Source organism: Rhipicephalus sanguineus, chromosome 11 (genome assembly GCF_013339695.2).
Source record: "Rhipicephalus sanguineus isolate Rsan-2018 chromosome 11, BIME_Rsan_1.4, whole genome shotgun sequence".
NCBI lineage: Eukaryota > Metazoa > Arthropoda > Arachnida > Ixodida > Ixodidae > Rhipicephalus > Rhipicephalus sanguineus.
The window spans coordinates 18,882,440-18,895,280 of NC_051186.1; the positions used below are offsets into that span (position 1 = coordinate 18,882,440).

General features: G+C 47.2%; 1 long non-coding RNA gene across 1 annotated transcript; it reads right to left on the minus strand.

Moving 5' to 3' along the window:
- Nucleotides 1-1,302: 1,302 nt before the first annotated feature.
- On the minus strand, nucleotides 1,303-11,837 carry LOC119373247 (uncharacterized). Its single transcript, XR_005179795.2, has 4 exons — nucleotides 11,576-11,837; nucleotides 9,786-9,965; nucleotides 8,280-8,462; nucleotides 1,303-1,469 (listed from the first exon to the last, which is right to left on the minus strand). It is a non-coding gene; the product is annotated as an uncharacterized LOC119373247 (long non-coding RNA).
- Between the last annotated feature and the right edge of the window lie 1,004 nt (nucleotides 11,838-12,841).

The window sequence follows — 12,841 nt, forward strand, 5'->3', positions numbered from 1 at the left end:
GCCCGTTTTGTCTTGCAAGAACTTATTACACGAATCTAAGGAGAGGTTGGTGTCAATGTGCGGCGCCGACTACTGCTCTTCTCTTGATAATAGTTGCCGTGGCAAAGTAGAGCACAAGCACAAAACTATACAAAGGCACTCACGTACTCAGTGCCAATTCTTCAACAAGAGAAAATTTCCATTCAGCACAATGGTTTTAAAAGACACACTCACAGAAACGAAAATGTCCACAAGTAACATAAAAGTACGCTAAGATCTTGTCACAGCCGAATGTAAGTCACTTGCAAACTGTCGTGTGGTCCCTGATTGTATAACTTAATGCATTACGAAATGTGCAGCAGCGTTCTGACGTTACGGGGAGTATAACACGCGGCCAATTGTTTGTTACATACCACTTAAAATGATAGCACTACGACGATGGCATACCGTATGCTTTATGTGCTTCTGGGTTACTATAACTATTGTATAATGTTACGTATACATATCCTGCTCAGGTTTAATTTGTTCTCGTTTATTTTTGTACTGTTGCGTTTCCCTTAGCTATTCTGTGTATTCTTTGTGTATTCGGAATTTCTGGCTGTAATCGGCTCTTATATACATGTGTTGAGTACTAAGAGGTCACCCTCATGGTGCCGTAACCACAGAGCTTGGAATGTTACCAACGTTACTAGTCAGGGTATTACTTGCACAGAACAGGTGAATAATTTTGAACTGAAGCAAAAAAAAAAAACATAAATAGACGTAAACGTACTCACATTCGTCATTCGGTGGCCTCTCCTAATTCACTGGCAACCAGGAGAACGAGACAGGCAATATTCGCATTTTCACCGTTTCTGCTTTGGCAAAGCCTTGCGAGAACGTGAAGCAGAGTTTCGAATACTGGCCTCTATCCTCCTGTACGCAAGGTCAGTAAGTAGGTACGTAGTAAACTTTATTCAGGTCTCGAAGAATCTTTACGTCGTTTTTATAGGGGCGAGGCTGCGGGCCGCTGCCACGTTGTGACAGGGAGGCCCAGCCTCACCGCCACATCGTGGGCCTTCTGGACATCCTGGAGTTGATCAAATCAGTCGTGGCTCTTGAGAAATGAATGAAATACTTCCCCCGTTAATACGTGGTCCGTGTGGTGACGCAAGGTTGGTAAAAAAAATATGGACAGGCTTCAGACAGCAGTACATGTCATTGAAAAAGCTTGCGGTTGGATAGTGCCCTGTCAGCATGATATATATCGTTAATAAAAAGAGAGCAAGACGTTTTAAATTAAGCCGTATGTGCAAACGTACATATCTTAATTGTAATTTATCTAAAAATCGTTGTCTTAATTTGTGATTCCATTAATGAGAGGTTCTCTGGAATACAGCTTGCATATGCCACGAAATCAGGGCCCGTGCTATCCTGTGTCTTTTCCTTGAGGTAGTTCGATTCGTGCTTCGCCATGGGTGGTCTTGATGAATGTGTGCCGTGTGCGTGATCTGAGAAATGAACAAAAATAGAAGCCAAGTGTCAGCTGGTACTGCAAATAGACCTCCCAGAGATTGACAGCCCGTTTCAACGCATGCATTAGCCGAACCACACCTCTTATTCCATCAAATTCCCTCTCAGGTCAATTTGAAGGGTTATGTCGAAGCTATCTTCAAAATAATTTTATTGCGATAGCAATTATATGGACAGTTTCGGCTGGATTTTGCCGTCGCTGTCGCCGTCGCCGCCGTCATGCGCCGTATATGTATAAGTATGTATATATATGTCAAAGTCCCAAAGAAAAATAATTTTAAAAAATGCTTCCGAAGCGCGGAATCGAACCAGCGACATCTCGTTCCGCAGCGCGTGGCGCTAACCACTACGCCAGAAAGAGCAGATCCTTCAGGTAGTAACGGCGAGCGTTATATAAGCACCCTTTACCGCTGGCAGGACTCAGAGACGGCAGGCGCTTATAAGCGTTTCTTCATTACCAACGAAATGGCGCAAGGAGCGCGACGGGCGCATTTAAAAGTCGTCGGCGAGCTCGCTCGCTTCTGATATTTGCGCAGAGAGAACCTTGCCCTTCCGCTGTATGCTCGCGCGGTTTTCTCATGGTGAGGCGAAGAGGGATGTTTCGGGCTTTCACCGTGATGTCCGAGCTCATGTTACGGAGCGTACGAAAGTCACTCGAGCTCAAGGGACGCCGCTAAATGAGCAAACAGAAGATGAGCGCAAACTATCAAGTGTCACAGCTCGACACTTGAAGCACGCTAGTTTCCTTCGCTGCTTCGGCCGCCTTTGCAACATGAGCGCTGTCCAAACTGAGAATATCCATTGGCGAGCCTCACTTCGTAAAGCATTAGTTTCTTGCTATCGCATTCATTGCTTCGCCCTTGCGGCGAAACTGCGACTTTTTTTCAAGTGATAAATATCTACAACACTAAAAAACACTCAAACATGTGCAGGAATTCGACGGAAGCGCCAGCGGCATCCTAAAATAACACAAAGAGCAGATTCATGGTACAGCTGTCTAATTGAAGGTTATATGATTAGAGAGGTTTATGGAGCATTCAGTGTGGTGTCAGACAAAATATCACAAGTCAGGCACGTAGCCAGCATTTTCACTTGGGGGAGGGGGGGGGGCAAGGTTGAATTGTTCGATAGAAAGTATTCCCATGGCAAAAAGAACAAAAATGTTGCGCGGGAATATAGAAGGCTAAACAAATTTCGGGGGGGAGGGCTGCCTCCCCCCCCCCCACTTTGCCTACTTGCCTGTCACAAATTATTCTATATTTTCAAGTATATAGATGCCTTGTGATATGTCTTGTTACCTCGAGGTTGTGTAAACAAAAATTAAAAAATAAACAATAGTTTTATGTTGAAACTGCCTTTAATATCTTCAATAATTCAAATGATTTACGGGTTCATGCGGCATAAGACTAGTAAGTTTTTAGGGTGCCGGGCATATTGCGGGTCTTTGGATTCATTTTGACCACCTGGTGTTTTTTAGTGTGGCCTCCGCCATAGTAGACGGGTGCTGTTGTAAACCCATGCTGTTCCTTTTTAGTTGGGTTTGCATTGTAGACTACTGAGATGCGGCCGCTGTGACCGCGATACGAACGTGCGTCTTCGAGCTTCTCAGCACAACGCAGCTGCTAAGCTATCACGACTCGGTGAGCTTGAAGGGTTCGTTACTCCTGTTCAAGTAACACAATGCAGCAATTAGACCCGGAAATATAGTGTAGCCAGGAAATATACATCAGAGACTCGGAAGTCAGAAATCTGGAAGTGAGGCCACCTTGGTGGCCCATCTATTTTGTTGTTCAATGAGTTTGCCAGAGAGTATTTGAGCGAGCTTTGAATTCGCTTTGCTATGAGGTGCGCGCAGTGTGCATACTGCTTACGCGCGTCATAACAAAACCAAAAAGTCACATGGTCCCTCACACATTTGCCAAACATGGCTCGTAGACGAAACCCATATTCTTTGTTCTATTTTATCAGTCATTTATAGTGATCCTCCCCACCCCCCACCATACACTCGTCGCTTCATGGTGTTGAACTGCCTCAGCGATTGGCCCATCTCTGACCAATCAACAATGTCACGTGATTACGATTCATGTCATCGTTATCACCCTGACTGCGCCCATTGCAGGGCAAAGGCCTCTCCAATGTTCCGCCAATAAACCTGGTCCTACGCTTGCTGCGGCCGCGTTATACCCGCAAACTTAATCTCATCTGCCCACCTAACTTTCTGCCTCCCCCTCACACGTTTGCCTTCTCCTGGCATCCAGCCAGTTAATCTTAATGACCAGTGGTTATATTGCCTATGCGCTACATGCACTGTCCATGTCCACTGCTTCTTCATTTCGAATAAGGTGTCCTTAACACCTGTTTGTTCTCTGACCCACTCTGCTATATTGTTTCCCTTAAGGTACACCTAACGTATTCCTTTCAATTGCTCGCTGCTTCGTCCTCAATTTTTGTAAGCCTCCAGGTTTCTGCTCCGTAGGTATGTGACGTCCTCATGTGACACCATGTTATCTGTCATCACCGCTATAAGACAACGTCATCACGATTTTTGAAAATGTGCGACATGACAGACATCATCAGGACGCCATCTGTGATCATGTCACTTTTTGGACCATTGATATTGACGCCGTCACCGACGACGACGGCTGCTCTTCGCGTTTGACGAGACGTCTAATTCTTTCGCCTCTATGAGATTTTAATGAATCGGAGCCCGTATTTAAAAAAAGGTCAGTTTCACCGCAAGGGCGAAGCAATGAATGCGATAGCAACAAATTGTAGTGTTACACGAAGTCAGGCTGGCAGCTAACTGTTCTGTATCCGATCTCGCATAACTAAGTGCAAGGAAGGAAGACGAAGTGTCCGCTTAACAGAACGCTTGTGACTACCGATCCGCTAGTTTCTTAATATTTCTGCCTTCACCGCTGGATATCCGCCACGTTTCTGGCGCCGATGCGAGTATAGACGTCCCCGGGCCCTGCCGGGGATGGCGGCGACAGCGGCGGCGGTCTCCAGGAAGCGCACTGGGCTCCATAGTGATACGGACAGCGACGAAACCAGTGTCTACTCGCTCAGCAGTGAGGACTGGTCCGATGACGACTTTCAGCTCGTACGACGCCGTAAGGCGAAGCGAAGAAACACCGGGTCCCTCCTGTCTTCAGGCAAGTCGACTCTCAAATCTACTCGGAAGACCGCAGTCAGTACGATTATTTTCGTACCAGAACTCGCTACCGACAACCTGAGACAACTCAACAGACAGTCGGTCTCGGTGCTTCTCGAAGCGGCGGTGCCAAATGAAGTAACGGACGTGAGAGTCAACTCACGATAAAATGTCCTGGCTGTCGACGTCGCACATGAGACTGCACTGAGCACATTGAGCAAAATTACGGAACTTGATGGCATAAAGGTTCGCTCGTACATCCCACTGGCCAGTGGTACCACTACTGGTGTCATCTACGATGTGGACGTCTCTGTTTCCAACACAGACTTGCCCAGTCTGGTGAAGCCAACAGTAGATGGCATCCCTATAATACACATGTCGCGCATGGGCACATCTCGCTGTATAAAACTAACATTCAAGGGTGAATCTCTGCCCTCCCATGTCAAGGTAGGCCACTTTCGGCATCCTGTACGACCGTTCATTCCACGGCCACTCCAATGCCGCAAATGTATGAGGTTTGGACACGTGAGCGCCGTGTGTCAGAGCACGATCATTTGCTCTCGCTGCGCCGAACCACACGCTGCAGACTCCTGTGATGCCACGGTCCTCAAGTGCCGCAACTGCCTCGGGTCCCATGACGCTTCGTCAAACGAGTGCCCCAAGAAACAGAAAGAAAACGAGATTCTGAAGCAGATGGTACGAGACCGCTCGTCTCGTCGGGAAGCTGTTGCTGTCGTCACAAAGCGACGCTCCCGACGGCGTAGATGTTCAAGGAACTCTGTGAAGCGCAGTTCACAGGTGACACCTCATACTCTTCTGCCTAGACTAGACACGCCCGAGTCGATTTCTGAGGACAAGACCGCACCAGAGCACATAGACACTGAAGCATGGCCGGCATTGCCAAAGCTGCAGCCAGAGCCACAGCCAGAACCACAGCCACAGCCAAAGCCACAGCACCATACACAGCGACTCCAATGGTCGCAGCAGACACAGACCGAGTCAACGACAGCGCTGGTTCTCCACGACTTGCCGGAGAAAGACAAGGACATTGCTGCGATGCTTCGCTCTCTTCTGAACACTATATTGATGCTTTTGAATAAGCTAAACACTCCGTCAGCCCGAACTGCCCTGCAAGTGCTGGAGATTCTCGATCCAGTGTTTTCAGCGCTGCAGTAATCACAACGGCTCGCCTACGGCTCTCTTAAATGCCGCGATTCCCCAATGGTATTTCAGAGCGCTGATGTCATGTAGGTCAGAGAAGCTCCAGCCTCAGTGACTGATTGTACCCCTTCGCACGTGCAGTGCTCTCCTTCTCTCTCTTCCTCTTTCTATTCCCCATTCCCTTATCCCCAGTGCAGGGTAGCAAACCGGACGTTCGTCTGGTTAACCTCCCTGCCTTTCCTCTTCTCTTTCTCTCTCTCTCTCGCGTAACTACAAAATGCTGGTGTAAGAGAATGCGGCTGCTCTAGGGAGAAATGCTCTCCGCATAGTCACTACGTGCTGAGAGCGCAGCACGTAGAAGGGTATACGGGCCGCCCGCTGTGATGGCTGTCGAGATAACGCGCGCCAGCGATCATGACCACGCCCTTAGATTCAAAGTTCAAAGTTGCTCCTTGCATGACACTCCCCCTTCCCTCGCGTCTTCGCGTGTTTTAAGGCCCGTTAAGGACGGGCGGGGCCTTTCCTGTCTGCTTCGACGGCAGGCCTCCCGAGCGGGGTGATGTTATCGCATGCACTCTCCGAGCGACGGAAATGAGCCGGCTCGTTTGAACTCTGCTTCGGCCGCGTTCGTCGCCCCCACTCGCGCGCTTTTACCAGCGGTAGAACGTACAATGCGCGGGGGATCTTATCAATTTGGACTTCATACCGGAAGGACATGACGGCGACGGCGACGGCAAAGACCAGTCGAGAATGTCCATATAATTGCTATCGCAATAAAATTGCCGCTAGCGTTGTTCGTCAAAGAAATATTCGGCCATTGGGGATGCAAAACATAAGATTAAAGGCATAAGCCTGGCGTAGAAACATGCCAAGTCGTCCACCACAGGTTTGAATTGCTTGGACGCGAAAAGCGTAGGCGGTATATACCTGAAGCTTGACTAATTAGAATAATTTTTTAAACTGGTGGCTTGTAAGCAGTACGCTATAGTTGCCTTTGTGCCTCAATTGTGGTTTTGTTTCCCATTTTTGCTATCTAACACGTGCACTCCTTAAAGCGTTGGTCTTGAATCTATTTACGCTAGTTAAAATACACAGTCTTTTTTTTCTCGTTGTTTGCGTAATTGATAGCTAGTAGCATTTAAGCTTTCTCTTCGTATCCCTGCTATTTGTTTCTCACTGTTGCTTTTGTCAGAACATATTTTCAAGAGTTTTTTACATCAGGGCTGTTCTAGTGAAAGTTTGCAGTGCGTCGTAGGTAGAAAATTATCGTCATCATGAACCGGCACGCGCTTAATGACCGCACAAGCATTCTACACAGAGAATTAGCAAGAGAAGCTGCAACGTGTCCAACAGCTCTGCTGTGACCCAGCCTTGCGCGACTTACTGCAATCTCCGCTAATTTTTTTTTACTTGTTCGCTTAGAAACATTGTGTCAAAGCGCATCTTGATTTTCTGTATACTACACTTGACTGTCATTATTCGCATTTTATTACACTTGTATTTCTGCACTTTACTTAAACGTATTCCACGACTAACTGCAAAGCTGTTCTTAGTCGTGGAATACGCTCAGCGCTGGTCACGGTGTTTTGCGGCGTCGCGAGGGTGAGACTGGGTAGGAGAGAACGGGCTACGCCGCGCCAAGATGGGCGAGGGCAAGGGTAGGTGGAAAGGATGGACCAATGAGAGGCGCACAAAAAAATATAGGTGAGGATGAGCCTGACGAAGGCGCATCACCTTCGCTGTTTCGACAGTGTTCGCGAAATGGAGCTGGCAGCATTTTTTTTCCCTGCCTCCGCGCATTCAGGATAAGTACCAGACGCAGTCAGGCAACTGATACTTTTTTGTCTGGGACATTTACACTATCATGAGAGAAGAAGTTTTGATCCTGAATCCCCGAGCAGCGACAGCTTCGCTATTCGGTTACGATAGAAATGTGCTTGTTTGGGCCGCTCATCCCAGCAATCCTTTGCGCAATACATACGTCGTTCCGCTACACTTACCAGCGCGTCCGGACTGACCGAGGCCCCTTCTTACCTTGCTTTGATTTGAGACATGAACAATAAAAAAAAATTACACCATCTCCCGCTAAAAGAGACCACGAGGCGATGCGAAGCCGGAGCACTTGCACGATCGCGTTCAGTTGGCGTTCGTTTGGCATGCTACCAACCTTACGTCGTGGAACGCGAAGAGGAACGCTACGCGCGTCGTGTCTTCCCTCTAGCCTGGCCGTTAATTCGCACAGGGCGAGCGGGGAACGCGGTCGAGAGGCGTGCGAGAGGGGAAGGGAACGCGCATGCGCTGGCGCTCATCGCGGCATTGCGCAGGAGAGAATGAGGCAGGCGAGAGGGAGGAGCATAGGAGAGGAGAGGAGCGGGAGGAGGATGCGCATGCGCACCACCACCACCACCGGATTGAACTCGGCCATAATATGCTTCGCATCTAAAATGTACGATCATACAAATGGTTTACTCACAACTGCACCTCTTCATGCAAGCTGCGTGCGTCGGGAAGCTGTTACCACTTCTTACGCAGAGATTGTTAGGAAGAGTAGCACAGACGCCTTTGAGTAACGAAAAAAACCATCTGTTGTTGTGAAATGCTGAGCACTTTTGAGGATATGCTTTCCAACTGCAAATGGCTTCGGGCATTTGATGCGCTGCAAATGCAAGTAAAAGGTAGTCTAAAACGGGAAGTTGCAAAGAAGTAAGGTATGTAGATTTCGTCAAAGCCTTTTCATGTCTGCTCAAAAACAGAAAGAAAGGAAGAACGCAGCACGATGCCCTTCTTTCACTTACGCTGTAGTGTCAATGAACAGTTTTGCTTTTGCTTAGTAAATCGGTTCTAGCCAAGGTGCGCAGGATCAAAAACGTTTCGTGAAGCGGAAAAAATGCAGATAAATCATTCATATGGCATGAAGTTAAGAAGAGAACATATACGCGATTTTTTTAAAGAAAGGTTCACCGTTACCTTCGAACTTAATCTGGGTCGCGGTTCAAACGAGGGGTCATCGTCTTTGCTTTCAGGGTCGGTCACTGTACTACATGAGCTAACCAGACGGCTATCAGCTCATGCATCAAACGTGAAATAGTCGGGAACTCGAGATGCTCAGACACTGAAAACAACAAATCGGATCTCTGAAAGTCTTTATGAAAATCTTCACTTATAAATATTGCCACAAAGGATGGCTTATACATGATGGCATGTGGCACATGTGTGTATGTAGCAGTGTTCATTTATTGCTATGGGAAGACACTATACGTTCTGTTTCCGCTTACCCACTGAGTTCAGTGAGGTTAGTGCAGACTTTAACACTTTAGCTGTAAACGGATTACCTCTTTGCCGCATGTGCAATACTTTTTTTAGTTTTAGAATGGGCATCGCTTCGGAAACTATTGTGGCACAGTCAACGTGCAACCATACGAAGAGCACGCATCTGCAACGCAGCGAGCGCGTCCGCGCCAGCTAGGGATCTTTCTGAGAACTAGAAGTGGCTACGACAGCGCCATCTAGTGAACACTCCCAGAACTAGAGGTGGCTACCTACCACTACTACATACTATAGAGGAGAGACAGATCCATACCCAAAGGAGCTTCGCCCCTAAAAAGAAGGACGCTCAAAGCCAGAACTAGCGTGTAAGAGCTGCTCTCCAGAAGTCTACAATGAAACGCCACGCAAACGGGGAACTCTGTGATTTGCATGCTATGCAGCGTTTCTAATCTCGGGTTACCGCTAATATTTCGATCTTTGTTTCGCGCTGGCGCTTTAATGTAAGCGTCAGTGAACTGGTGTGACGCTTCTAATAATAGGTGGAAATTCGCTAAATGTTGCACAAAACACGCTAGGAATGGTTTTCTTTTTAAGTTCTACCTTAGCGAGCGGCGTGATATTTTACAGATGTCGGAATACAATGTGTGCAAGCTGCACGGACAATTGTTTTCTACAATTTTGTTGCTACCATCATAGAGAAAATTATACTCACGTAAACAAATAGCCTGACAAACTGTCTCCGATGGGAAGACCATTATCTTTCCTCTGCAAGCAGTGTGCTCCAGCATCTTGCAATGCCTGTCAGTAATATCAAAACTCCAAGCAGGATACCTCTCTCCACAAGTGTGCATGGCCACCATTAGACATATTTCAGGCTTCGTGTTATTGATAGCTGAAAAAATGAAATACTTTCGTAAGCGTCTGTAAGGTCCTGGCAAAATGGACGTATAACGCAGTTCTGCTGGTGATATCAGACAGTGTCCCAGGGGTTTAACTATACAATGTTTTCAGTACTCCCATAGGAGCGAAACGAAAGAGCAAGAGAGAAAGAGAGAGAGCGAAAGACGAAAACTTCAGTTTTGCACCGAGGTGCGTTGTCAGAAATACGTGAACAACACGCAAAGCAAGACGCGAACTTGCTTTATTACTGGTTGTACTACTCAGCTGAGTCGACATTGAGAAAGTGGAAATACGATCAGCCTGTGAACCATATTTTGAATATTATGCACATGCTGATTTAACGAAAATTTTGCTTGGGGATGCGTTTTGTTTCCATGCATAGTTTATACGTTATCGAGCAGGCTGCTTGCTACTTAGCCGACTTCTATTTTATATTTTTTAAGTAACGCTTGTGCTCTAACTACCCTTTCTTTCTCTTTCTGCCTCTATCTCTATCTCTTTCTCTATTTCTCACTTCCTCTTTCTTTCTTTCTCTCTTTCTTTCTTTCTTTCTTTCTTTCTTTCTTTCTTTCTTTCTTTCTTTCTTTCTTTCTTTCTTTCTTTCTTTCTTGCTTTCTTTCTTTCTCTTTTTCTCTCTGTATCGTTATCTGTGTCTTTGCATGATTTTCTTTCTTTCTGTCGGTCTTCCTCTTTCTTGTTTTTTTCCTTTCTTTATCCCTATTTCTCTCTCTCTCTCTCTTACTTCCTGTGCTATGCTTTAATCTCTCCCGTCCTCCTTTCCCTCCTCCTCATCCTAGCAACTCTCCTCCTCACCATTTCTTCCCTTTCCCACCCCTGGCTACACTATACCATACAAGCCTATGTTTTGTTCTGCTGGCGTGCCTGGATAACCGAGTGGTTACGATACTCACCTTCGGATCGTGGGCACGCGGCTTCGAATCCTGCCTTGTTAAGAAATCTTTTTTGCGAACAATTGTCCTTCTTTTTCTATCTAGTCCTTTCTCTCTCTCTCTCTCTCGGTACTTGTTCGCTCGCCTGTCCGAGTTATCGTATCTCACGCCGGACAAATCAGCGCGTCGAGAGAGGGCGCACTGCGCACATGTTCGGGAAGCGAACTTCAATGAAGCAGATGGCACGTCGGCTGAGTTGTTGCGTTGCACGCGTTAGAAATGTAGAGGCCACTCATGATGATGACAGTTTATGTGAACGCAGAACGGCATAACGAAAAGCATTAGCAGCTCCGCTCTAAAGACACTCGACCCTCTGTCCCAATGCCTACTGCTCCACCGCTTCGAAGCCGAGCGCGCTTACCACAGCGCCACCATTGCGTTATCGTCACAACAGGCGATGGTGGCGCAGTGTTGTTACTATACCCGTGTAACGCACCGGTGTCATTGCACCGCACTCAGGGTAGCGATAGCAGTGATTGACTGTGCACGTGATTGGGCTCTGCCCGACGGGGTTAGTCAACAGATGGCACTGCAGCTCGCCGTGTTAGATCAGCAGCCCTTCGACATGTGATTCGCGTGTCTGCGATGAAACGCTCTCCATGTAAGATAACTAGCTACAAATAATGGTTCTGCATGCATTATGTATACTCACGTTGACACCTTTTTTTGCATTCACGCAGAGTAGGGAAACTGTTGCCTCCGTCAACGCAAGAGCGAGGTGGCACCGATTTACAACGCCCTGCATTATTGCTGTAATACCAGGCCTCCGTCGACTTGTGGTATGTGGCAGTAAGCGGCGACTGCGTGCACACCTTCGGAACATGATGATGTAATCCTGCAAGGATCATGGTTAAATATGTGGTACGTAAATTTTCTCATCTCAGTATGTGCGTCGCGAATCGTTCACATGCCGAAAATCTCATCATATATGCTCAAACGATGTGCGCTATTACTGGCCAGTGGCGCTCTGTTTAGAGAAAAAGGGCCAGGCCAGAGCAACATTCTGAATTATGACAATTAGCATTCCTGATGATATTGTTACTGGATAATATTTAATTCAAAATATGTCTTTCTTGTTTTTTAAAGTATTTTAGTGGTGGTGGCATGAAAGTTACCTTTAAAAGCCACTAATTTTACGCTGCGTGAAACATTTTGGGGTTTCATGAGGGCATATAGCCCAGCAAGTTCTGGTTTCCAAAAGCACAGAGTAGAAGGAAGAGCGATTTTGGCGTTTGCTGAATTCGCTTAAAGCTACCTTTCTTCTCTTCCGTGTCTAGAACTGTAGCGTATCTGTTATGCCTCAATCAACTAACATTGACGGAAGATAAAAGCTTCTACGAAAGCTTAAAGGGCCCCTCACCAGACCACATAGCAAATTTTAGTTGTACGCTGGAAGTTGTTGTGTGCCGAATGAAGAGCAGTATGCCGCAAGAATTGTTCAAATCGGTTCATTACGAGCTGAGAAAAACAATAATTTGTAGCGGCGCGAAACCATGATGCGAGGAGGCGAGTTTCAAACCCTTGCCACTTGCTCCGTGTAGCCTTAGCAAGCCAAATCCCTTCCCTGCCCTCTCCACTTGACATATACGCATGAACACGTCATGCACATGCATGGTCACGTGCGCATGACGTGCCCGAGCCAGCCCAAGCACGCGAGCGGCGTTGCACGGCCGCTACCTTTTTTTTTATGTAGCGGCCGTGGGCGTTTCGTAGGCGTTCTCTGTGGTGTACTGCCTGTTTCTGCGGAACGGGCATGGAAGTTGAGACATTTGTACGGGCACGAGAGTGGCGGTATCATTAGCCAGTGCCACATTAACGTTTACTTGGACGCGGTAGAATAAGTGGAGCCCAATGAGTGCTCGAACGCGCCAGAACATTACTTTCGTTTCCAGGGCTGGCGTCTGCTCGATGCGCTAAC